The following is a 27,687-nucleotide window of genomic DNA, read 5'->3' as shown; positions in this document are numbered from 1 at the left end:
TAGAGTTTCTGCTGAGAGATCAGCTGTTATCCTGATGGGGATTCCCTTGTGTGTTATTTGTTGTTTTTGCCTTGCTGCTTTTAATATGATTTCTTTGTGTTTAATTTTTGACAGTTTGATTAATATGTGTCTTGGCGTATTTCTCCTTGGATTTATTCTGTATGGGACTCTCTGTGCCTCCTGGACTTGATTAACTATTTCCTTTCCCATATTAGGGAAGTTTTCAACTATAATCTCTTCAAATATTTTCTCAGTCCCTTTCTTTTTCTCTTCTTCTTCTGGAACCCCTATAATTCGAATGTTGGTGCGTTTAATGTTGTCCCAGAGGTCTCTGAGACTGTCCTCTGTTCTTTTCATTCTTTTTTCTTTATTTTGCTCTGCAGCAGTTATTTCCACTATTTTATCTTCCACCTCACTTATCCGTTCTTCTGCCTCAGTTATTCTGCTATTGATCCCATCTAGAGTATTTTTTATTTCATGTATTGTGTTTTTAATCGATGCTTGATTCATCTTTAGTTCTTCTAGGTCCTTGTTAACTGTTTCTTGCATTTTGTCTATTCTATTTCCAAGATTTTGTATCTGGGAAATAGAATCTTGGATCATCTTTACCATCATTATTCTGAATTCTTTTTCAGGTAGAGTGCCTATTACCTCTTCATTTGTTAGGTCTGGTGGGTTTTTATCTTGCTCCTTCTCCTGCTGTGTGTTTTTCTGTCTTCTCATTTTGCTTATGTTACTGTGTTTGGGGTCTCCTTTTTGCAGGCTGCAGATTCGTAGTTCCTGTTGTTTTTGGTGTCTGTCCCCAGTGGCTAAGGTTGGTTTAGTGGGTTGTGTAGGCTTCCTGGTGGAGGGGACTAGTGCCTGTGTTCTGGTGGATGAGGCTGGATCTTGTCTTTCTGGTGGGCAGGTCCACGTCTGGTGGTGTGTTTTGGGGTGTCTGTGGACTTTTTATGATTTTAGGCCACCTCTCTGCTAATGGGTGGTGTTGTGTTCCTGTCTTGCTAGTTGTTTGGCTTAGGGTGTCCAGCACTGTAGCCTGCTGGTCGTTGAGTGAAGCTGGGTGCTGGTGTTGAGATGGAGATCTCTGGAAGATTTTCACCGTTTGATATTATGTGGAGCTGGGAGGTCTCTTGTGGACCAGTGTCCTGAAGTTGGCTCTCCCACCTCAGAGGCACAGCACTGACTCCGGGCTCCTCAATTTGGGATGATGTGTTGTCTATTCATGTATTCCACAGATGCAGGGTACATCAAGTTGATTGTGGAGCTTTAATCCGCTGCTTCTGAGGCTGCTGGGAGAGGTTTCCCTTTCTCTTCTTTGTTCTCACAGCTCCTAGGTCTCAGCTTTGGATTTGGCCCCGCCTCTGCGTGTAGGTCGCCGGAGGGCGTCTGTTCTTCGCTCAGATAGGACAGGGTTAAAGGAGCAGCCTCTTCGGGGACTCTGGCTCACTCAGGCCGGGAGGGAGGGAGGGGCACGGAGTGCGGGGCGAGCCTGCAGCGGCAGAGGTCGGCGTGACATTGCACCAGCCCGAGGCGCGCCGTGCGTTCTCCCAGGGAAGCCGCCCCTGGATCCCGGGACCCCGGCAGTGGCGGGCTGCACAGGCTCCCGGAAGGGCGGTGTGGGCAGTGACCTGCGCTCGCACACAGGCTTCTTGGCGGCGGCAGCAGCAGCCCCAGCGTCCCACGCCTGTCACTGGGCTCCGCGCTTTCAGTCGCGACTCGCGCCCGTCCGTGGAGCCCCTTTAAGCAGCGCTCTTAATCCCCTCTCCTCGCGCACCAGGAAACCAAGAGGGAAGAAAAAGTCTCTTGCCTCTTCGGCAGCTCCAGAGTTTTCCCGGACTCCCTCCCGGCTAGCTGTGGCACATTAGCCCCCTTCAGGCTGAGTTCTCGCCACCAGCCCCAGTCCTTTCCCTGCGCTCTGACCGAAGCCCGAGCCTCAGCTTCCAGCGCTGCGTGCCCCGGCGGGCGAGCAGACAAGCCTCTCGGGCTGGTGAGTGCCGCTCGGCACCGATCCTCTGTGTGCGGATCTCTCCGCTTTGCCCTACCCAGGTATGTGGGGAGTTTCTTGCCTTTTGGGAGGTCTGGGGTCTTCTGCCAGCGTTCAGTAGGTGTTCTGTAGGAGTTGTTCCACGTGTAGCTGTATTTCTGGTGTATCCGTGGGGAGGAAGGTGATCTCCGCGTCTTACTCTTCCGCCATCTTACCCGGAAGTCTCTGCTTTGTACTTTCTGTTTCTCTTTTCTTCTGTTGTCCCCTTTCCTTGTGCTGTGATAACTTTTTTAGTGTTATGATTAGATTCCATTCTCATTATTTTTGTGTATCTACTTTAGGTTATTGCTTTGTGGTTACTATGAGGCTTACATATATCAGCCTATATGTGTGTGTGTGTGTGTGTGTGTGTGTGTATAGTTATCAAGTCTATTTTGTTATCAAATTACATTTAAACACATTCTAAAAATCTATATTTTTACTACTCCCTCCCACATTTTGTTTCTGATTTCACAATTTGCATCTTTGTGTGTATGTATCCCTTAACTAATTATTTTGATTATAGTTATTTTTTTCTACTTTTGTCTTTTAACTTTCTTACTAGCTGTATAAGTGATTAATCTATCTACTATATATTTACCTTTACCAGTGAGAATTTTTTTTTTCATATGTCCTTTTTTATTAAATAAGTCCCTATAACATTTCTTGTAAGGGCAGTTTAGTGGTAGTGAACTCAGTTTTTGCTTATCTGAGAAACTCTTTACATATCCTTCAATTCTGAATGATAACTTCACTGTATAGATTATTCTTGGCTGGAATTTTTTTTTCCTTTCAGTGCTTTGAATAAATCATGTCACCCCTTCTGGCCTGAAATACTTCTGTTGAAAAATCTGCTTGTAGTCCTCTAAGGATTTCTTTGTAAGTTGTTTTTCTCTTGCTGTATTTAACATTCTCTCTTTATCTTTAACTTGACATTTTAGTTAAAATATGTCTTGGTGAGGATCTATTTGGATTTATCTTATTTGGAACTCTATCAGCTTTCTGAATCTGGATGTATGTTTCCTTTTCCAGGTTAGAAAAATTTTCAATCATTATTTCTTCAAATAGATTTTCTGTTCCCTTTTCAGTCTTCTTTTTCTGAAACCCCTATAATATGAATATTGTTCTGCTTGATGTTGTCCCATGGATCCCTTAAACAATCTTCACTTTAATTTTTTTTTCCTTTGCTGCACTATTTGGTTGAGTTCCTCTGCTTGTCTTTCAGTTCACTGATCCTTTTTTCTGCTTTATCTAGTGTTGTTGAACACCTGCAGTGTAATTTTCAGTTCAATTATTGTATTCTTCAGCCCTATAACTTCTGTTTGGTACTTTCTTATATATTTTATCCCTGTGTTGAAGTTCTCTCTGAGTTCCTCAATTCTTCTGAAATTGGTGAGCATCCTTATGACTCTTACTTTGAACTCTTTATCAAGAAATTAGTTATATTTGTTTCATTTAGTTTTTTTTTCCCCTGAGGCTTTCTCTTAATTTTTTTTTTTTAGATATATTCCTTTGATTCCTAATTTTGCTTGATTCCTTTGTTTTGTTTCTATGTTTTAGGTGGAACAGCTACCCCTCTCTGTCTTGAAGCTCTTGTCACAGGAAGACTGAACATTTGTTTCAATCTGCTATCTGAGCTGTATCTTTGGGATGGTACCCTGCCAAGGATTGTCTCTATGATTGTTTTAGTCCCATGGGATCCAGAAACACAAGTCCCCTGACCACTAGAGCCAGGTTCAAGGGGTATCCCCTGTATGAACTGTGTGTTCTCACCAGCTTTGGTGAAGCAGGGTCATTGGGGAACATCAGGCTGGGCTGAGTCAACTCACCAGGTTTGGTGGGACATGGCTGTGGGAGAGTCCAGGGGCAGGTCACGAAGACCTAGCAAGGTAAAAAGAGAGTGCAAAAATGGCACGAGCAGGTGCTGGTGCTAGTAATGTAGAAGGCGAATGCAAAAATGGCATCCACCAGTACCTCCATTCCCTGAGAGAGTTTCAACAGACCCCTGCCCCTCTGGCAGATGCTTTAAGATTAACAAGTGAACTCCTTCACAAAAGGTTTAGGCACTTTTCAAATTTCTGTTTTTGTGCTGGGCCCCAGGGTGAATGAGGCTATGCCTGGGCCCTTTATGAGCAGTATCTCAATTTTCTACAGCTCTTTGGGTATCCTGAACATATACCCAATTACTTTTCAAAGCCAGTTGTTTGGGAAGCTTGTCTATTTGGTCCATGTCTCAAAGTTTGGGACACATGATGTTGGGCTCAAACCCTTTGCTCCTGAGGGAGAAGTTCTGTTTTTATGATCCCCATCACAATTGTGGGTCACCACACCAGGAGTGGAGTTTTGGGACAGGCCATTTCTCTACCTCTCCTACCATTTTGATGTGGCCTTATTATCCTTTCTTGTGAAGTGCTATTTCTCAGGTCTTTTTCAAATAGAGTTGTTCCTTATGTAGCTATAGATCTGGCATGACCATGGGAGGAAGTGAGTTTAGGATCTTACTACGGCTCCATCTTGAACCACCTCCCATGGTGTTTTGCTTTTACTGGGGTTGAAGATAGGGGCCTAGGCTTTCACGAGTTCACTTTTTACTGGTGAATTTATACCATTTATACCATAATATTATGAATTTAAAGTGTAGGGTAAGAAAAACAAGCAGGCCAAGTGATCAGTTATCTAAAATAAAGGAGCCTGAGCTGGAGGTGTGGGGGAGGGACAGACTGGCTCTTAATTTAGTCATGTGGCTGGAAATGTGTGTTTTCAAGGTAGCTCTCTTTGAAGTAGATGCCTCTTTGAGGTGGATGACTCAACAATCAAAGTTGAAGTCAGGCACTAGCATTACAAAAAGAAAAAAAACTTTTCAGTGTTTATGCTACAGTTTTTCTTTAATTGATAAGTAGTATTTCATGGTTTAGATAAACTTCACTTTACATAATCACTTACCCATAGAAGGACACCTGGATTGTTTCCAGTTTTCAGCTATTACCTACAGAAACATTTGTGTACAAGTTCTGCATAAACATAAGTTTCATTTCTCTTGGATAAATGCCCAAGAGTGCAATTACTGGGTCTTAACTTAAGATTATTATTTTTTTTTACAGAAATACATGAGCTATTTTTCAGAGAGGCTGTATCATTTTACATTCTCAACAGCAATGCATAAGTGATCAATTTCTCTACTGTGCCAGTTTTTGAAGTTATCATAAGCTTTTATTTTAATCATTCTGGTAAGTATATATTGATGCTTCATTTTGGTTTTCATTTACATTTTCCTGATGGCTAATGACACGTGACACATTTTCTCCCCAGCTTTATTGAGATGGTATTGACATATATGCAATTTTAAGGTATACAACATGACAATTTGATACACGTATATATTGTGAAATGATTATCACAATATGGTTAGTTAACTCCTCCATCCCCTCACATAATTAACATTTGTTAGTGTGTGTGTTAATAACATTTAAGATCCACTCTCTTAATAACTTTCAAGTATATAATATAGCATTGTTAATTATAGTCACCATGCTGTATATTTGATCCCCAGAATTTATTTATCTTATGGCTGGAAGCTTTTACTCTTTGACATCTCTCCATTTTCCTACCACCCAGCACATGTCAATCACCAGTTTTGTCTCTATTTCTATACCTCTATTATCTATAGAGATGGCAGATGAGCATATGAACATGTCATATGTCATCAGGGAAATAAAAATTAAAGCAACAACAAAATGCTACTACACACCTATTAGAATGGCCAAAATCTAGAACACTGACAACACCAAATGATGGCAAAGATGGGGAACAACAGGAACTCTCATTCATTTATAATGGGAATGCAAAATGGTACAGACACTTTGGAAGACAGTTTGGTGGTTTCTTATAAAACTAAACATGTTCTTGCCATACAATCCAATAATCATATTCCTTGATATTTACTCAGAGGAGTTAAAAATTTTACCACACAAAAACCTCCATATGATGTTTATAGCAGTTTTGTTCCTAATTGCCAAAAACTGGGAAGCAACCAAGATGTCTTTCAATAGGTGAGTGGATAAATAAACTGTGGTACCTCCAGATAATGGAATGTTATTCAGTGCTACAAGCAAAAGAGCTGTTAAACCATGAAAAGATATGGAGGAAATTTCAATAAATTTACTAAGTGAAAGAAGCCAATCTCAAAAGGCAACATACTGTATAATTCTAACTATATGACATTCTGAAAAGACAAAAGTATGGAGACAGTAAGAAGATCAGTAGTTGCCAGAGGTTGAGTGTGGGTCAGTGATAAGTAGGAGGATCACAGAAGATTCTTAAGGTAGTGAAAATGTTCTATGTGAAACATTAATGGTCAATACATGTCATTAGATTTGTCCAAACTTATAGAATGTACAACAACAAGAGTGAACCATCATGTAAACTATAAACTTTGGGTGTTTATGATGTGTCCATGTATGTTCTTTAATTGTAACTAATGCACCACTTTGGTTGGGATATTAATAATGGTAGAGGCTGTGCACGTGCATGTGGATCAGGAGTTATATGGGAAATCTCTGTACCTTCCTTTTAATTTTGTTGTAAACCTAAGACTGTTCTGAAAAAATAGGTCAATAAAAATTTTTAAGTGGACTGTATAACACTTGAATATTTACTAAAAATGAGAATTAAGAAGATTCAAAAAGACCCAAAATAAAAGAGATCTCAATGGAAAGATATACTATCAACAAGAACACTGCCACTTTGCACAGTTCATTTGGGCATTCATTAACCTGAAACTCTGTAATATGGTAGTCCTAATAAAAAGTTTTCAGAATTTGAGAAAATAATGTAGTTGAGGGTATAATTTTTACTACAAGAATATAATTAAATAATTCTAGGGAAAATAAATTGCTAGTTATATATAAAGTAACAAAAGAAAACATAAAATGTATAGAAAAGAAAGTTGTCCTTGTTGTCAGGCAAAAACACATACTAGTTTGGAAATCTCAAAAAAGAATTGACATGGATGGACCTAGAGAATGTCATCCTGAGTGAAGTAAGTCAGACAGAGAATGACAAATATCATATGATATCGCTTATATGTGGGATTTTAAAAAAGGGCACAAATGAACTTATCTACGAAACAGAAATAGAGTTACAGATGTAGGAGAAAAAACTTATGTTTACCAGGGTGTAAGCTGGGGAGGGATAAATTGGGAGATTGGGGTTGACATATACACACTACTATATATAAAATAGGTAAAAAATAAGAGCACAATGTATAGCACAGGTAACTCTACTCAATACTATACAATGACCTATATGGGAAAAGAGTCTAAAAAAGAGTTGAGATATGTATATGTATAACTGATTCACTTTGCTATACAGCAGAAACTAACATAACATTGTAAATCAACTATACTCCAATAAAAATCAATTTAAACAAACAAACAAAAAGAATATTATGGAAACTACATATTGTGAAATATTGAAGAAAGATCCAAATGTAACTGTGGGGTTAAAATAGGAGATCATAATAATAGAAATGGGAAAGATGAGTGTGGATAACAATGTTAAATGAACTTAGATGAATGGTTCAATAAATGTTTGTTAAAAGACTGAATTGAATCATGTGAGATGATGTAAGTGGAATATAGTTTGTTCAAATACAGAGTGAATGAAAACTATTAACTAATTTTGCCTTCATTTCCTTGTAGAAAATTAATGACATTTCAAAGAGAGTGGAGGCTTAAGAAAAATAATTGGCCACAAAGTTCTAGAGATTGTCAAACTGAGTGAAGTAAGTCAGACACAGAAAGACAAATATTATATGATATTGCTTATATATGGAATCTTAAAAAAAGGGTACAAATGAACTTGTTTATAAAGCATAAGTAGAGTCACTGATGTAGAAAACAAACTTATGGTTACCAGGGGATAAATGGTGGGAGGAATAAATTGGGAGATTGGGACTGGCATATACACACTACTATATATAAAACAGACAAATAATAAGAGCCTGCTGTATAGCACAGGGAACTTTATACTCTGTAATAGCATATATGGGAAGAGAATCTAAAAAAAAATTAAAAAGAGTGTATATATATATATATATATATATATATATATATATATATATATATGTAACTGATTCACTTTGCTGGGCAACTGAAACTAACACAACATTGTAACTCAACTACACTCCAATAAATTTGTTTTTAAGTTCTAGATATAGAAGGTAAAACACCAACTCGTGAATAAAATGATTACGTAGAAAGATTATTCTTTATTTCAGGAAACTAGGTGATTAAAAGATAATGTACTTGTGACCCACGGCAGAAAATCAAACCAAATCAATATGAAATATTCTGTCTTATGTGATTTTCTGTATTTGGCCTATGGTCCTTTATATATATATATATATATATATATATATATATATATATATATATATATATATATATATATATATATATTTTTTTTTTTTTTTTTTTTTTTTGCTGTACATGGGCCTCTCACTGTTGTGGCCTCTCCCGTTGCAGAACACAGGCTCCAGATGCACATGATCAGCGGTCATGGCTCACGGGTCCAGCCGATCCGCAGCATGTGGGATCTTCACAGACTGGGGCATGAACCCATGTCCCCTGCATCGGCAGGTGGACTCTCAACCACTTTGCCACCAGGGAAGCCCTGGTCCTTCATATGTTAAATTTCCCTTAAGCTTTTATATGAAGGCATAGGCTCAATAAAGAGTTTGAACTAGAACTGGTTGGAATCATAATCTATAATTTTGCCAATCTGCTCTGACATATTTTTAAGAATCTATCTATATGGGAATAAATATTTTCAACTTATCCAGGGCACTATTCTTCTAGTGTTGGGCAGTAAAACAAAGAGTGTAGCAATGAGGCTCTGTATAGGTTAAAACAAAATATCACTAACAGTTGGTAAGAGCAGACCTGCTATGAAAGGTGACAAATCTTGAGTTCTCCTCTACTAATCCTTTAAGATCTGATACCCTGTGTATTTTCCATTGTGTTAGACTTACTTAAGATCATATCTGTTTCCCCAACTTGCCCAGAGTCCTTAGAGTAAATAATTACTTTTTATTTATCTCTATATATCCAAAACCTATAAAATGGCATTGAAAAAGTATCAGAGTTAAGCTGATTTAATGGGATGATTCTGAGGAAGATTGGGGTACACATGTTCTAGGTAGACTTTACTATGAAAATGACAACAGTTAAGCTGGGTCTGGCAATGAGATAGATGATTCTGTTCTACTGTTTCAGAAATAGTGTTACCCAGAGAGAGTCTTCTGTTAATTGGGGCAAGAAATTTTTATGCTAGAATTATTGTTCATCTGAGAACTTTAATTCTTAAAGCCCTAGGTTTATCCTGTAAGCTCAGTCCTTTCTCCTAAATACTTTGGTTTTATGAAAGTGATTTTCCACCTTTCATTTTGAGAAAAACCTCTAAGCAGCAAGGGAGTTTTCACTCCATATGAAATTTCCCTTACTGTTTTTGAAGTGAAGACCACATCCACTACAATGTTTTTTTTTTTCTTTTTTTATAAGGATGCTACAAATTTCAAGGTTATGGGAGTTGGCCAGAGGGGTCCTCTGGAATCTCTGATTTTCTGGAGAGAGAGATGAGTTTGACCCTAGTCTAGGACTTGATAATAAAATGCATCCTTTTTTCATTTTCATAATGTTAATAGGTTTGTGGAAAACTGCATGAACTTTGTTTTTAATTGTGTCATGCTATTCACTAAATTTGCATGGATTAAAATCCACTCCTCTTACTTCTATTTGAAAAGTCATATTTTTCTGTAAATACATGCATCCAAAAAGACATTTTAAAGGTATTTAAATGGTTAACTAGAGAATATGTGCAAATAAATTAAAATGGCTATATAATTATTTTATTCACTCCTTTGGAGAATAAATATTGCCACTTAAACACATAGTTCTTGAGCACCTAACATTTACACAGTGCAATAAAATAACTTAAAACATTTAACTGAAAGAGATAAACCACATTGCTTTGCTTAGAAATTTTTTTGTCACCAAATTTTCATAATTAAAATTTAAGCATATTTTGTAAAAATAAACATATTTATAAACTTGCTATCTTTTAGTAAATTCGTCATGTACAGATGTTTTAAAATCTCTCTCAAATGTTCATAACCCTTACAAGTTTGTTTTTAACAGATTTTCCACAACACAGTCCCACACTCAACTGACTGAGGCCAATTCATGGACAACCTACTTATCCCCTTTACTGTCTTCTCTATTCAACTCATGCACAAGTATACTCTTCGTAAGAGCTTTGCTCTCTGTGAATTTCTTACAAACCACCATGTTTTAATAGGTCTAAATGTAACTACTGAATTAATCACATATATGCCAAAACTTTATATTTGATTAAAATTTCTTGTCAGAAAGGCAAGGGAAGATACCAATGTTGGATCAGTTAACAAAACGCTTGTATGTTCTTTTATAACATAAATCTGGGCAGGTGAGATTGTCTTTTATTTAAAAGAATTCCTTTATAAAGGCAATAATTGTTTGCTTAACTAATCTATTTTGTGAATTCACTTAAAATTTTTTTTCTAAACACTTCTGTTTCTTATAATGAAAAGAACTCTGGCTTGGTTCTGAAATCTGCCACCGAAATTTAATAAACCATTTAGTTACTTTGTGATCCATGTTTCATCTCTATACATCAGGGATGTGGGAGAGAGATATTCCAAATACCACCTCAAATTCTTCTATCATTCTGAGATGCTATCTTAGGCAGAATGGCAAGAATTCCACTACATAGTCTTTGCCAGAAACCTTAGGACTCATTCCCACTGGGTATCCTGGGAGGAAATAAATAGCTTGTGTGTCTGAGTTTGTCACTGAAGGAAAAGAGGCTGTGATGTTTATCTATCAACTATGTCCCTTGGTGTTATCCCTCGAGATTTCTCCAAGGCAGGGAGAAGCTAACTACATTTACAGTTCTAGGTAGCACCTATACATGGGCTAAGTGACCTTCTATCCATTTGGGAAAAAAGTTTTGAGGCAGAGAATAGGGAGACCTAGCAGTGCATGCTTGAGGAAGAATACAGGAAATAATAGGAGATCTGAAGAGATACGATGAAGGATATAAAAATGCCATTTACATTACCTGATTAATTAGTCAATATCTGACAGTCCAGTGTGTGCATCACCCATGTTCTTTTATTATGCCAGGAAAAGGGGAATAATTGCTGTTATCTAGATGGCTCAAGTGGCTAGTAAGTTTAAAATGTTTTCTTTATTAATCCAGTTCAAATCCATATAACTTTTTTATATGGACTAAGGTAATCCCAAATAACTTTCTCTATCTTTAAACTGCATTACCCTTATAGAGGAGTAGCCCAATTTCTCACTATTCTTCACCTTACTTCTGCCATTAGCTTAATTGTTTTGTACATCATTGATGTTCTTATCATCATCATAACTTCACTGTTCTTTGATGACTTTAAATCCATTGATCCTCTCTACTCCACTTCAGCAAATCTCCCTTATGGCCATACAAATATTTTATAATCAATTCAAACCTCACCACTATAAAATTTAATACATGACTCTCTTCCCAAACTTACTCACTTGTGGCTCATTCTCAATACTTCTAATCATTTAATTCACTTAGAAATACAGTTTTGTGACTTCTATATTTTCTCCCAAATTCTCACAGTCTTTCCTAATACTAATTTTCCTCTCAATATAACCTATCCCAAAGATATGATATATAAATGAGAACTTTTAATTTCCTGAATCTAGAATCATTCATTCATTCAATCATTGTTTGTTCATTCACACATCCATTCAACATTACAAGTCACTGTGCCAAGCACTGGGGATATGAATGTAAATAAAAATTAATACCTTTCCTCAATCTGCACATAGTCAAGGAGAAATCGAGGAAAACAGACTTCATAAACAGATACTTATAAAAACAGTAGGGTAAGTGAAACATTTAAAAAATGAATGGTATGAATTTGAGCACTATGGGGCAGTCAGCCTGGAAGGATCATGGAAGAAGTCCTAGAAGTGGTGTTCAGTGAGCTGGATTGTAAACAATAAATCAGAATTATCCAAGCAAGTAGAAAATTTGAGGATATTCTAGTTGAAGGGCACAGCATTAATAATAATAATAATAAAACAACAAATGTAGTATCATACATGTTGAGTGCAGAGAATTATAAGCAGGTCAGTATTTTTGGTACATCAAGAGTTGAGAAAAGACTATTAAGAGATAAGGAGATCATGACCTTGTGGAGTATTTGAATGGCATGTTATAGGACTAGGGCTTCAGCTTTTAGGTTATTTTCTATACTTTTTCATTTTTCATTTCCTAACAATTCCACTAAAACTTAAAAATATATATATCTTCACAGAGTTTTGAATTGTCATCCCAAATGAAACTTTTTCTTACTTTATGTAAAATGTATCTCCATTGATAGTTCTTCTTTCTTAAAACTCACTTCTCTTGGCTTTGTAGTCATAAAATCACATCAGAAGGGTTAAGGTAAGATAAATAGTCTGACAAAATTGGCCAAATTAATATACTTCAACCTCACACATGGAGGTGCATGTCAGAGGAAACTGCTTAACCAAGGTGAACAAGATTAGAACTCAAAGCTTGACTGGGAGGGAGAAGTGAGTTCATGAGTGAAATTGTAATTTGCCAGCATTTGTTTACAAGTTCTTTTAACATGGATATTCAATGCAGAAAAGGAGAAGAAATCCTAAACTCTAACTCTCTGCCTCCTTCATCTCAAGATATCAATTACCAAAATGCACTAAAGCTACATGCTAAAAACCCACCTTGTATTCTTCAATCTCACTGCAGTGACCTCATTGGATCTAATGAAGCTGATAAAAGAAAGCTTCTCGTAAACTTATTATTTGAAAAACTAAATTACTGCATTAATGAACTTTATAGAATTTTGAAGTAACTGCCTTCATAAACAAATATGAAATACAAACTTGATATCAAACTTGACTTTGAAATACAGGGCATCATACATAGCGATTATGGCCGAGGTAATTGACACATTTTTCACTTTCAAAAATACAGTGGTTTATACTAAAAAGTTCATTAAGTATTAAACCTTACATTATCAAGTTAACAACCAGAGCCCTTATTTTCCTTTAAGAACAATGTACGGTTGTTGTTCTTTCATTATGTTTCATCAATAATTTTCACTTTTAATTTTAATGGTTTTCATTTAAACAAGGGTAAAGTAGAAAATTATAAATAAAGTGTGATACAAATTTATAGCATTGTGCAAAGGATGTGTAACAATTAGAGGGATAATCAGGTTACCATACTTTAAGAACAGTTGTAGTGATTAGTTTAATTATTTACATGAGCACAGCATAAGAAATGGTATTTAATTAATTCACATTTCTATCTTCCTGTGTTTCAAAATGTCCTACACAAATGAAGTACAGTGACCGTCATGTCCTCAGGAAGTCTTAGTTATGCAGATTTCCTCTATTAAGATTGCATTTATTATTATAGAAACTTATGTATTTTAAAGGTCACCTTTACTTACAGCATGGGTTGAAAAGGCTGCAAAAAATCTACCAAAGGGAGAGTATTATATATGCAGAAAAATATTAATGTAAGGATGAGAAAGTAATAGTCATTTTAAGACATATGTAGGTGGAAGAAATCCATTATGGTAAAAAGGCATTCTTGCTTGCTACCACACTGTTATAAACTTAAAATATTTTTAAATGATTGTACAAGTTGCTGACAAGCATTTTGGATATAAACAACAAGAGAAAAAATAATGTGTCAAAACTTTAAATTACATTTCTAAAAAATAAGAAAACCTTTTTAGATCTTTTGTGCTTTTGCAGCATCATCCATGGCTAACAAGCTTAATATAAAATAAGGCTTCTTTATAGTACAGAGAAATAAATATTTCCAAAACACAGTTATGTTATTGTATCAGTGGCTGGGAAATCACCAATCTTGTAAACTTCCTAAAATCAAAAACATTCTCAGTATGCCATTTTCTATCAGCACCACTGTTGTAGTCAACCCAATGATGGGAGCTAGGTTTGCTAGAGGCTAAAGGATATATTAAAATCAATTATAAACTAGGTAGTAAACAACAGTAAGAGATGCCAGTACTCAAGGGTTTTCAGGGTTGTGTTTTGATGGCTTCATATGTCCCTCCAAAAATAGCTAGGAACAACTTTGTTGTAATTCCTTATTATACGCCATACCCTTTGTTTAGCATTTTATTAGCCAAATGTAATTTAATGAACATAACAACTTTATGGAGTAGGTACTATTAGTATTTCCATCTTATAGATGGGAAAATGAAGTTTAATTTGAACCCAGGTCCGGCTAATCACAAAGTTATGGTGTTAACCACAACATTACACTGTTTTATGGTCCCATGTCAGCTATCAGGTCTGACAAATATGCTCGTAACAGTACAAAATTAGTTTTATTCAAACAAGTAATCAAAACCTCTGGTTGTTAGGTGTTTCCTTACACTAATCTGATACCTAAACCATGAGTCTTCTGAGAGACCTTAGTATTCTTAGTGAGCTCATAAACATGAGTAATTTATAAAACCTTGGGATTCTAAGGAGTTTGCATGTGCTATTTTATGTTAACCCATATAAGGGGTACTATTATTATCCTAATTTTGCAAATAATCAAAATATAACTTAGGAAGGTTAAATGTTTTATGTAAGGTCACAAAGCAAGCAAGTATTGGGACCAGCATTCATAAACACTTTGCCTGATGTCATGGTATGCAGCCTATACCCCAATTTTCTAGAATTTGGATAATTTGGAATCAAAGCAGACTAACAATGACACCAAATATGTGCCTAAATATGACCTAAAGCACCAATATTTTGACAAAAATGTGTTTTTAATATTCATATAAATATAATTTTTCCAATTGCCTGGGAACTTTCAATACTCTCCCTAGACAGAACATACAGATATCATGTTGCTGGTTCGTATTAAAATGCCCATGATTCCTACAAAGCTAGTTCTTTCTACTGAGGTTTATAATATTTGGCGCCCAGTAGGAATTTGTGCCATAAACTCCTTAGCCCACATATAATTTCTCTGGACCTGTTCAGACAAAAATGCAGCTCCTCCTAATATATATGTCTTATCATATAGACTTTTATTTTTTTAAATGTCCCTTTGAAAACTTGGAATATTATCTTAGAGATTATTTTGTGCTTTAAAATTAGCCTATTCTAATAAACATGATGGTTTTATTTGTTATTGTTTATTTAAGGGACAAAATGTGTTTGTAAGCCTTTAAAATACAGTGATTAACTTTTCTATGGATCACACTATCATAATTTTTTTTTTTGATGAATAGAATTGGTTTTCATTTTAGTTCACGAGCTAGAGTCCTTGAGGACTAATCAGGTAGTATAGTACAAATGTATCCTTTCTCTCTTGTGAAATCCTAAAGCTGATGTTTTTCTCTCCTGTTACCAGTCATGTTATTTGATGCTTTTGATGATGAAATGATCAGATAATCATATTACACATCTAACAGGAGTTTTACTTTATCATCATCAATTGTCCATGCCTTATTGAGGATCACTATTGTCTTTTTTTTTCCTTCAAGTTTTCTTTACTTTAATCATGATTCTTTTCATTTTTCCTGATTTTTGGCTTCTTATAATCAATATTGTAGATAATGTAATTAAGAAAGAGAAAAAGAAAGGGTAACCTTATTTTTTAATGACGTAGTTATAATCAGTGGTCTTCAATCCATATAATGCTAGGATAATTAATATCAAGTAACAAGGACAATGATAAAAGTACAGTACTTTGACTTCCAATTAAATTTTTCTAGAGAATTCTGGAAAATCTATATGGTATTATATGTGTTTCTTGATATAATTCTTTTCTTTATCTAGTTTATTGTGATATAACTGACATTGACAAACTTAAACATATACCATATAAGTTTAAGGTGTATGGCATAATGATTTGATTTTTATATATAGTGGAGTGATTACCAAAATAAGTCTAGTGAACATCCATCTTCTCATGTAGAAACAAAATAAAATTTTAAGTAATATTTTCTTGCCGATTTACATATATATTATACAGCAGTGTTAACTCTGGTCATCATGCTGTACATTACATCCCTAGTGCTTATTTATCTTATAACTAGACGTTTATATATTGTGACCACCTCTAGCCAACTCTGCCCTCCCCCACCCCCTGCCTATGGTAACCACAAATCTGATCTCTTTTCCTATGAATGTTTTTATTTTTTTTTAAGATTCCATGTATAAACGAGATCATACAGTGTTGTCTCTCTATGTCTGACATTTCACTTAGCATAATGCTCTTGAGGTCCATCCAAATTGTCAAAAATGGCAAGATTTCCTGGTATTTTATAGCTGAATAATGTTCAATAATATATACCACAACTGCTTTATCCATTCGTTTGTCTCTAGACACTTAGGTTATTTCCACACTAGTTATTGTAAATAACACTGCTATGAACATGGGGATGCAGATATCTTTTTGACTCAGTGGTTTTGTTTCCTATGGATATGTTCCCAGAAGTAGGATTAGTATCATGTGGTAGTTCTAAGTTTAAACTTTTGAGGAACCTCCCTACAGTTTTCCATAGTTGTTGTTCCAGTAGTGTAAAACAATGCAGCTTTTCTCCAGATCCTCACTAGTATTTGTTATCTCTTGTCTTTTTGATGCTAACCATTTTAAAAGGCACAATCTGATATTTCATTATGGTTTTCATTTGCATTTTCCTAATGATTAATGACGTTGAGCATGTTTTCATGTACTATTGGCCATTCATATATTTTTGGACAAATATCTAGTCAGGTCTTTGCCCACTTTTAAATTGGATTTGTTTGTTTGTTTGTTGGTTGGTTGGTTGGGTTTTTTTTGCTATTGAGTTATATGATTTCCCTGCATATTTTGCATATTAACCCCTTATTAGATATATGGTTTGTAAATATTTTTCCCATTCTGTGCGTTTGCTTTTTATTTTATTAACTGTTTCTTTTGCTATCTAGAAGCTTCTTAGTTTAATGTAGTCTTATTTATTTATTTATTTATTTATTTATTTATATTTTGTTGCTTTTGCTTTAGGTGTCATATACAAAAAAATCACCACCAACACCCTTGTCAGGAGAAAAACAAAATTACTTTTGTTTTTTCCTAGGAGTTTTATGGTTTCAGGTCTTACATTTAGTCTTTAATCGATTTTGAATTAATTTTTGTGAGTGTAAGAATGAGACCTAGTTTCTTTTTTTACATGTGAATATCCAATTTTCCCAGCATTATTTGTTGAAGAGATTGCCTTTTCCATTCAGTATTCTTGGTTTCTTTGTCAAATATTCACTGTCTGTATATGTTTGGATTTATTTCTCAGCTCTAGATTCTGTTCTGGTGGTCTATATATCTGTTTTTTATGTCAATAACATACTGTTTGATTGCTAGAGCCTTGTAATAAGGTCTGAAATCAGGAAATGTTATGCTTTCCACTTTGTTCTTTCTCAGAATTGTTTTAGCTATTCAGGGTCTTCACTGGTTCCATATAAATTTTAGCATTTTTTTTCTACTTCTGTAAAAAATACCATTGGAATCCTGATAGGGATTACATTGAATCTATTGATGGCTTTTGGTATTATTAAATTTTAACAATATTAATTCTCCCAATCCATGAACATGGGATACCATTCAATTCATTTATGTCCTCTTTAATTACTCTCATCAATGTCTTGCCGCTTTCAGAGTATAGACATTTCATCTCCTTGGTTAAATTTATTCCTAAGTATTTTATTATTTTTGATACAATCTTAAAGGGGATTTTTCCTTCATTTCTTTTTCAGATAATTTGTTGTTAGTATATAGAAAAGCTACAGATTTTTGTGTGTTAAATTTATATCCTACTACTACTGAATTTATTGGTTAAATCTAAGAGTTTTGTTGGACTTTAGGATCTTCTATATATAAAATCAGGTTATCTGCCAGTTGAGACATTTTTACATCTTTTTTTCTCCCAATTCTGATGGGTTTTTTTTTTATTTTTTCTTGCTTGATTACCCTGGCTAGGACTCCCAGTATTATGTTGAAATGAAGTGGTGAGAGTGGGTACACTTGTCTGGTTTCTGAACTTAGAGGTAAAACTTTCAAACTTTCACCATTGAGTGCATTAGCTGTGGGTCTGTCATATGGCTTTTGTCATGTTGAGGTAGGTTTTTTTCTATACTTAATTTCTTTTTTTTAACATCTTTATTGGAGTATAATTGCTTTACAATGGTGTGTTAGTTTCTGCATTATAACACAGTGAATCAGATATGTATATACATATATCACCATATTTCCTCCCTCTTGTGTCTCCCTGCCACCCTCACTATCCCACCCCTCTAGGTGGTCACAAAGCACCGAGTTGATCTCCCTGTGTTATGTGGCTGCTTCCCACTAGCTATCTATTTTACATTTGGTAGTATATATATATGTCTATGCCACTCTCTTACTTCATCCCAGCTTCCCCTTCCCCCTCCCCGTGTCCTCAAGTCTATTCTCTACGTCTGCATCTTTATTCCTGTCCTACCCCTAGGTTTTTCAGAACTTTTTTTTTTTTTTTAGATTCCATATATATGTGTTAGCATACGGTATTTGTTTTTCTCTTTCTGACTTACTTCACTCTGTATGACAGTCTCTAGGTCCATTCACATCTCTACAAATGACCCAATTTCTTTTCTTTTTATGGCTGAGTAAAATTCCATTGTATATATGTGCCACATCTTCTTTATCCATTCATCTGTTGATGGACACTTACATGGCTTCCATGTCCTGGCTATTATAAATAGAACTGCAATGAACATTTTAGTACATGACTCCTTTTGAATTATGTTTTTCTCAGGGTATATGCCCAGTAGTGGGACTGCTGGGTCGTATAGTATTGTATTTTTTGTTTCTTAAGGAACCTCCATATTGTTCTCCATAGTGGCTGTATCAATTTACATTCGCACCAACAGTGCAAGAGGGTTCTCTTTTCTCCACACCCTCTCCAGTATACTTAATTTCTTAAGAATTTTGATCATGAATAGATGTTGAATTTTGTCAAATGTTTTTTCTGCATCTATTTTTCTGCTCATGTATTTTTTCTTTTATTCTATTAATGTGATATATCTTTTTGATTGATTTGTATATGTTGAACAATCTTTGCATCCCAGAGATAAATTCCACTTGATCATAGAGAATAGTCCTTTTAATATCCTACTGAATTCAGCTTGATAGTATTTTATTGAGAAGTTTTTCATCTATATTTATCAGGAATATTGGCTTGTTGTTGTAGTGTCTTTTTCTGGTTTTGTTACCAGAGTAATTAATGCTGACCTTGTAAAATGAGTTTAGGAGTGCTCTCTCCTCAACAAGACTTAGAGAAAGATTGTCATTGTTTCTTCTTTAAATATTAAGTAAAATTCACCAGTGAAGACATCTGATCCTGGGCTTTTCTTCATTTGGAAAATTTTGATTATGGATTCAATCTCCTTACTAGAATTGATCTGTTCAGATTTTCTATTTCTTCCTGATTCAGTCACTATTAATTAGTTTTCCTGCTCTGGTAAGTCAGTAGAATGCACCAGGGGCTGCTCACCAGTTGTTTTGTAACCAGAATTAAGCAAGACTCTACACTCAATTCCCTGGTCTGATGGGGCCACTAGTTTTGCTCTGTAGATGGAGAGAGTCACAGACTGTGTTCTCTGTTCAAATTCCACTGTATGCAGGACTTTGGGACAAGCTTTTTTAAAAAAATACTTAAAAAAATTATTTATTTTTATTTTCAGCTGTGTCAGGCCTTAGTTACAGCACACAGGATCTTTCCTTGTGGCACGTGGTCTCTTCACTGTGGTGCATGGGCTTCTCTCTAGTTGTGGCTTGCAGGTTTTCTCTCTCTAGTTGTGGCACAAAGGCTCCAGTGCGTGTGGGCTCTGTACTTTGCAGCACGTAGGCTCTAGTTGAAGTGTGCAAGCTCAGTAGTAGTGGCACATGGGCTTAGTTGCCCCACAGCATGTGGGATCTTAGTTCCCTGACCAGGGATCAAAACAGCATCCCCTGCACTGTAAGGTGGAGTCTTCATCACTGGACCAACAAGGAAGTCACCTGGATGGGCTTTGCAGTTTTCTATGCTCTGGTTAGGTATCCTGGTTGGGTGGGCTGAAGGCTTTATTCAGCAATGGGCAGGGCTATGCATTAGTTTCCCTACCCAGGTAGAGCATGAGACCTGGCTCCAAGGCTAGCAAGAGATTTTGTTTATGGCCTTGACTCAGACTAACCCACACCCCAAGTTTCCTATCCAAAGAGGGCCCCTGGCTTTGCTCTACAGACAATCAATTCTGACTGTCATTCTCTTTACTCAAGTATAATTGGACTATGCAGCCTTGAGATGTTCTGGCCAGTTGGGACTGGGTGCTGCACTTAGCAAAAACCAGGCTATGATTCAACTCTCCTGTTTGAACGGGGTTAGGCCAGGTTGTGGGGTTGGCAAATCTCTTTGAGGGCCCAAATAAGGCAGACCTGTACCCTGCTGAGCTCCCTGGTCAGACTACACTACTGGCTTGGCTCCTCAGATTAGCAAAGTCCCTGGTTGGGACTGCTACTTGGGTGGTGCAGGTAGAAACAGTCTGCCAAGGTCCAAGTGCTCATTGTTTCAAGCCCCTCTCCCCTTTTTAAACATAATCATATTCTCAGTGGTTAAGTCCCTCAGATTCCCCTGCAATCTGTGTGGGGCAAGACTGGAATGGAGACCCCCAAGAAGGGATCAACCATGCTGGGGGAGCTGGATAGCCACCCTGGGCTCTCCTTTCCCAAGTAGAAATTATAAGCTTAGAGGAGACTGCTTCACATGGTGCTGTACTGACCTTGGGGTGATGCAATGTGGTCAGCATGTAACCACTCTGCTTACCATTTTAATAGAGTCTGTCTTGGTCTCTGTGTTGTAGGGGATTACTTCAGCCTCTCCCCCGTTTTCTATGATTCTCTCAGTGCTGTCTTGTTCATCAATAGTTTTAGTTATTCTCCATGTGAGTGTTAGTAAAGTTAGGGATGACCTACTTTGCCATCTTGGTGATGTCACTAGCCTCTCATGATATAATTCTAATGAATATATCTTGGCAGTTTCTATTTCCTGTTGGTGGTTAAGAAGCATACTCACACTGAATTGTGTCGAACTATATTCACTAAGCCTAAAGGGCAGGCTTTATTAGCACATATTCTTCTTCCTCTGGTGTCTTTAGAAGATCTGAAAAATCTAAGTTTTTATTTATTTGTATTTTATCATAATATATCAGACCCACATCCAGTGATTTTTACATCCCACATTCCATTTTATGATTCAAAACTGAGCCATGATTTTCAATACTGAGATTTTTACTTTTTATTTGACATGTAGTAATTGTGTAATTTTGGAATTTTTCTTATTTATTGATGTTTTTCTTAAGATATATAATTTATTCCAAGATTTCGTTCATGTCTACTTCCAACCAAGGGCTTTTTTAAGAGTGAGTGTTTTGTGTCATGAGATTGTAAACCCACAAGAAAATGAGAGTACCAAATATGATCCTACAAGGGAGCAACATCTCTACTCTGAAGGTAACTTTTTCATTTTCCTGCTTATTTTTCCTGCCTCCTCTGATAATATACAACTTAAGAAAAATGGACTCTTGTGGAGATTGGAAAGAGAAGTTGAATGTTGAAGATATAAGGCAAATGGAAGAAAGATATCACTCACATAAAATACTATCAAAATTTACTCTTTTTCATTGAATTTGAGATGTTACATTGTCTGTTCCTAAGATAAGGGTCAGTAAATTTTTCTCATGACCTCACAAGAGCCATAGCAGTCTCTGTATTCTCTCCATTAGCTCAGTATTCTAGTGAGAATAGGTCTCCTAAGTAGATGAGGTAATAGAAATAAGTGAGTTGGGTAGAAATTATTTTGGTAGTGGCAGCATGTTTCCTTCTACTTCTTTGGCTTTCTTTAGTAATGTCTCCTTCCCCCACCAGAACAACAACGACAAAATATTATCATACATTCTGAAAATCTTCCTGGATCTCATGAGAAGCAATAAATTTTCTACTGCAACTAAAGGGTGCCACTATGCTGTTACTAATTGCCAGAAGCAGTGACAATTAAACTGATGCCTACTTATGTCAAAGAGAAGTATGCCAAGGCATCATGTTAAAACTCAGTAAGTTTGCACCAAGTGCTGACTTATACCATTACTGAAACCATTAAAACTAAAACTTCTTCTCTTTTTGTTTTCATAGGAAGACATTGAAGCTTAGAAAATTTTAATAGTTTGCCACCAATGACACATCTGTTTGTTAGCTCTACTTTGGACTAAATCTAGGCTCCCAAATGTAATAAACTCTATATACTTTCTATACTTTTAAAAATCACCTATGTTTTGCTTTTGCCTTAGTTTTCCAGTATCCCTCTCCTCCACACCTTAATAGTGATTGAGTTGCAGACAGAAATAGATCAATAGCTTCTGGAAACTATAACCTCCATCTACCCATGTTAACGAGTTATTTCCCCTCATCCACAACTGCAGGCAGTGATAACTGTGTTCAATTGACTCTTTTCATATCCTGGGCTTAAGTTCATAATAAAACCTTCAGTCAATTAAACAGTATTCAGTCAATTAAACAGTATTTCATTCCAAATGAAAAAATTATTTTCTGAGTCTCTGTCAATATACCACAAAATATAAAGTTTTAAACTCCTGAATTTTGGTGTACACTTCTGATTACATTTGATTAGTAACCTAAGCCATAGATTTCCATATTGAAGTTTATTCCTAAGACAGGCTAATATATATATAATATATATTTTATGACATGAATACTAAATTATAACAGCCAAGCTGTGTAGGAAATCACTTCCAGTAATTAGAATGAGTACACCATTAAAATGCTTATGATTTCTCAGAAAGCATGAAAGATAACGAATGAACAAAAGATGTTTTAAAGACTGAGCCCAGGAAAAGTAGCAGTTCTGAAAATCATTTACAAGTGTAGGAATAAATAAAATTGAACTGAGAATGATATTAACTTATTTTCCTAGGTTCTCAAGTGTAATGGGAAGAGACCCAACAGTCTCCAAAGACACACAAAAGATTTGTATCTGGCTTGGTTTGTCCACTGGTACATTGCACATTTTGTATTCCAATTTAAAATTTTAATTATGAAATTTTAACTGTTGTAAGCATGCTCAACAACTAACATATTCGTATGACTTCTAATTAAAGTCTTTAGTAAGAGGTAATGAACAGAAATATTAACAAGATTCTGATAAAAAGATATAGAAATATATTTAAATTGAAATTATGTTGACATTATGTTAATGTAAAATGGTAACTCTTACCTAATTTGAAGCTGTTTTAATTAGTATATTAAAATGCATTTTAACATTTGATTACTCTAAATCCACATAAATAGGAGAGATTCAGAGTGTTGATAATATTTTAAATAATATTTTCATATATAAAAATTTGAAAAGAACTTGTGATCTCCTTTATCAATCATAATACCTTGAGTAAAGATTCACTGGGTGTAAAATATGTGTTTTAATGTTATATTTTAATGCATTTTTCTTCTGAACAAGATGTGTCATATCTTTCCAGTAGCCTAAACTTTCTACATGGTAACTTTATTTCATCTCTTTGCTAATTCATTCATTGGTTCATTCATTAATTATTAATTGTCATCACTTGTAGAATTCAGTTTGGTTCAGGAGGTGAACAAAATAAAATATGACATTTAAATAAATGGAAAAATAAAATACTGAATTTGCCTTCTGAAGAATTGCCCATTGCATCGCTTCCTTCTCTGTGAACTGACCACATGCAGTGGCAAGCCTGGCTCCTGAAGCCAGATTTTATTAGATGAACAAGCACTTACTGTATATTCCTAATGACAAGTGCCTCCTGATGTCACAAAAGACAACTTTAAGCATATTATTGGTGCTACATAAATACAATCTTGATTTTATTTTCAGATTATTAACTAGTCATAATTTTATTGCAAAACCAAAAAGAGTGAATTACATCATAGTATTCATATATTTATCAACTATGTGATGTTCACGGAAACAGTGGCAGAAGAAATAATTTGAAATTTGAATCATTTTTAAAAACATGTGACCAGTCCCTCCCATCAGGAAAATTAAACAAGCCTCTTAGAGAGCCTCATCCACCAGAGAGCAGTCAGCAGAAGCAAGGAGAACTACAATCCTGCAGCCTGTGTAAAAATAAAAAAAGACATTCATGGAAAGACAGACAAGATGAAAAGGCAGAGGGCAATGTACCAGATGAAGAAACAAGATAAAACCCCAGAAAAACAACTAAATGAAGAGGACAAAGGCAACTTTCCAGAAAAAGAATTCAGAATAATGATAGTGAAGATGATCCAGGAATTCAGAAAAGAATGGAGGCAAAGATCGAGAAGATGCAAGAAATGTTTAACAAACACATGGAAGAATTAAAGAACAAACAAACAGAGATGAACAATACAATAACTGAAATGAAAACTACACTAGAAGGAATCAATAGCAGAATAGCTGAGGCAGAAGAACGGATAAGTGACCTGGAAGACAAAATGGTGGAATTCACTGCTGTGGAACAGAATAAAGAAAAAATAATGAAAAGAAATGAAGACAGCCTAAGAGAGCTCTGGGACAATATTAAACACAACAACATTCGCATTATAAGGGTCCCTGAAGGAGAAGAGAGAGAGAAAGGAATAGAGAAAATATATGAAGAGATTATAGTCGAAAATTTCCCTAACATGGGAAACAAAATAGCCACCCAATTCAGTAAGTGCAGTGAGTCCCATACAGGATAAACCCAAGGAGAAACACTCCGAGACACATAGTAATCAAATTGGCAAAAATTAAAGACAAAGAAAAATTATTGAAAGCAGCAGGGGAAAAATGAAAAATAACATACAAGGGAACTCCCATAAGGTTAAAAGCTGATTTCTCAGCAAACTCTACAACCCAGAAGGGAGTGAATGATATACTAAAGTGATGAAAGGGAAGAACCTACAACCAAGATTACTCTACCCAGCAAGGATATCATTCAAATTTGATGGAGAAATCAAAAGCTTTACAGACAAGCAAAAGCTAAGAGAATTCAACACCACCAAACCACCTCCACAACAAATACTAATGGAACTTCACTAAGTGGGAAACACAAGAGAAGAAAAGGACATACAAAAGCAGACCCAAAACAACTAAGAAATGGTCATAGGAACATACATATCGATAATTACCTTAAATGTGAATGGCTGAAATGCTCCAACCAAAAGACACAGGCTTCTTGAATGGATACCAAAACAAGATCCATATATATGCAGACTACAAGAGACCCACTTCAGACCCAGGTTCACATACAGACTAAAAGTGAGGGAATGGAAAACAATATGCCATGCAAATGGAAATCAAAAGAAAGCTGGAATACCAGTACACATAAAAAATAAAATAGACTTTAAAATAAAGAATGTTACAAGAGAAAAGGAAGGACACTACATAATGATCAAGGGATCAATCCAAGAAAGAGATATAATAATTATAAATATATATGCACCCAACATAGGAGCACCTCAATACATAAGGCAACTACTAACAGCTAAAACAGAGGAAATTGACAGTAACACAATAGTTTGGGACTTTAACAACTCACTTACACCAATGGACAGGTCATCCAAAATGAAAATAAATAAGGACAGAAGCTTTAAATAACACAACAGACCAGGTATATTTAAGTGATATTTAAAGGACATTCCATCACAAAACAGCAGATTACACTTTCTTCTCAAGTGTGCATGGAACATTCTCCAGATAGAAAACATCTTGGGTCACAAATCAAGCTTCAGTAAATGTAAGAAAATTGCAATCATATCCAGCATCTTTTCTGACCATCACGCTATGAGATTAAAAATGAATTACAGGGAAAAAAACGTAAAAAACACAAACACATGGAGGTAAACAATACGTTACTATATAAACAAGATATCACTGAAGAAATCAAAGAGGAAATCAAAAAATACCTAGAGACAAATGACAACGAATACACGATGTTCCAAAACCTATGGGATGCAGCAAAAGAAGTTCTAAGAGGGAAGTTTATAGCTATACAAGCCTACCTCAAGAAACAAGAAAAATCTAAAATAAACAGTCTAACCTTACACCTAAAGGAACTAGAGAAAGAAGAACAAACAAAACCCAAAGTTATCAGAAGGAAAGAAATCATACAGATCAGAGCAGAAATAAATGAAATAGAAATGAAGAAAACAAAAGCAAAGATCAATAAAACTGAAAGCTGGTTCTTTGAGAAGATAAACAAAATTGATAAACCATTAGCCAGAATCATCAAGAAAAAGAGGGAGAGGTCTCAAAGCAATAAAATTAGAAATGAAAAAGGAGAAGCTACAAGAGACACTGCAGAAATACAAAGCATCCTAAGAGACTACTGCAAGCAACTCTATGCCAATAAAATGGACAACCTGGAAGAAATGGACAAATTCTTAGTACGGCATAAACTTCCAAGACTGAATCAGGAAGAAATAGAAAATAGGAAAAGACCAATCACAAGTAATGAAATTGAAACTGTGATTAAAATCTTCCAACAAACAAAAGTCCAGGACCAGATGGCTTCACAGGTGAATTCTATCAAACATTTAGAGAAGAGCTAACACATATCCTTGTCAAACTCTTCCAAAAAATTGCAGTGGAAGGAGCACTCCCAAACTTATTCTATGAGGTCACCATCACCCTGTTACCAAAACCAGACAAAGATAACACAAAAAAAGAAAATTACAGACCAATATCAGTGATGAATATAGTTACAAAAATCCTCAACAAAATACTAGCAAACAGAGTCCAACAACACATTAAAAGGATCATACACCATGATCAAGTGGAATTTTTCACAGCAATGCAAGGATTCCTTAATATACACAAATCGATCAATGTGATACCCCATATTAACCAATTGAAGAATAGAAACAATGTGATCATCTCAATAGATGCAGAAAAAGCTTTTGACAAAATTGAACACCCATTTATGATAAAAACTCTACAGAAAGTGGGCATAGAGGGAACCTACCTCCATATAATAAGGGCCATATATGACAAACCCACAGCCAACATCATTCTCAATGGTGAAAAAATGAAAGCATTTCCTCTAATATCAGGAAAAAGACAAGGATGCCCACTCTCACCACTATTATTCAGCATAGTTTTGGAAGTCCTGGCCACAGCAATCAGAAAAGAAAAAGAAATAAAAGGAATACAAATTGGAAAAGAAGAAGTTAAACTGTCACTGACTGCAGATGACATGATACTATACATAGAGAATCCTAAAAATGCCACCAGATAACTACTAGAGCTAATCAATGAATTTGGTAAAGTAGCAGGATCTGAAATTAATGCACAGAAATATCTTGCATTCCTATACACTAATGATAAAATATCTGAAAGAGAAATTAAGGAAACAATCCCATTTACCATTGCAGCAAAAAGAATAAAATATCTAGAAATAAACTTACTTAGCGAGACAAAAAATCTGTATGCAAAAACTGTAAGACACTAA

The sequence above is a fragment of the Mesoplodon mirus genome (genome assembly GCF_964341445.2).
Source record: "Mesoplodon mirus genome assembly, chromosome: 16".
Classification (NCBI taxonomy): Eukaryota; Metazoa; Chordata; class Mammalia; order Artiodactyla; family Ziphiidae; genus Mesoplodon; species Mesoplodon mirus.
Note: the sequence above shows the minus strand (reverse complement) of the source record.